The following is a 1,027-nucleotide window of genomic DNA, read 5'->3' as shown; positions in this document are numbered from 1 at the left end:
ACTTTCTTTTTGCAACAAATATTGTGTAATACACCTTTACAATATTTACTTTTGTAATACCTCTACTTAGTTAGCTATGTGTTTACCAAATGAAAGTTATGGCTTAAAATATGGTTGTTAAAATATAGATATATTATTGTTAACTCTCATTCTTCTTGCCTAGGTAATAAAAGGAAATACATTAATGATTTTATTTGTTTCAGCATCCTCTACCCAGTTCCTCTATTACATGTAGGTTCATGAACCAACATTAAGTTCTAAGCAAAGCCTAATCAAGCTCCAAAATCTGCCTGGGGTGTTTCCAGCAAGTAGAGTCACAGCGATGAGAAGATTCAATAACACTCTTCATCACTCTAAAGGCTTTGTTCTGGTGGGCTTCTCTGAATGGCCCAAACTAGAAATGGTTCTTTTTGTGGCCATCTCCATTTCTACATAATGACTATCCTTGGGAATTCAGCCATCATTATCTTGTCACGCCTTGATCCTAGACTCCACACCCCAATGTATTTCTTTCTGGCTAATCTCTCTTTTTTGGACCTCTGCTATACTACCTCCACTGTCCCCCAGATGCTGGTCAACACACAGAGCCGCCGGAGAAATATCAGCTACGGAGGCTGCATAGCTCAGCTATTCATCTTCCTTGGCTTAGGATCCACTGAATGCGTCCTTCTCTCAGTAATGGCCTTTGATCGTTATGTAGCTATCTGCCAGCTCTGCATTACACAGTTATCATGCATTCTCGGCTATGCCAACAATTGGCAGTGGTGGCTTGGGTAACAGGTTTCAGCAACTCTCTGGTGCAAACAGTGTTGACTTTCCTGTTACCTGCTGTGGTCAATATCAGGTGGAGAATTTCTTCTGTGAAGTACCTGCCATGCTTCAATTATCATGTGTTGATACATGGATCAATGAAGTGGAGATGTATGCTGCTGTGGTGGTCATAAAAGTTATCCCAGTGGGATTAATCCTGTTCTCTTACATCAACATTGTTCAGTTCAGTCCAGTTCAATTGCTCAGTCGTGTCTGA

The 1,027-nt window shown here is 40.6% G+C and overlaps 1 pseudogene; it reads left to right on the top strand.

Moving 5' to 3' along the window:
- The first annotated feature begins 322 nt into the window (after nt 1–322).
- Nucleotides 323–1,027, top strand: LOC138097969 (putative olfactory receptor 2B8; annotated as a pseudogene).

This window comes from Capricornis sumatraensis, chromosome 22 (assembly GCF_032405125.1).
Source record: "Capricornis sumatraensis isolate serow.1 chromosome 22, serow.2, whole genome shotgun sequence".
NCBI lineage: Eukaryota > Metazoa > Chordata > Mammalia > Artiodactyla > Bovidae > Capricornis > Capricornis sumatraensis.
This window is presented reverse-complemented; position numbering and strand designations above follow the sequence as displayed.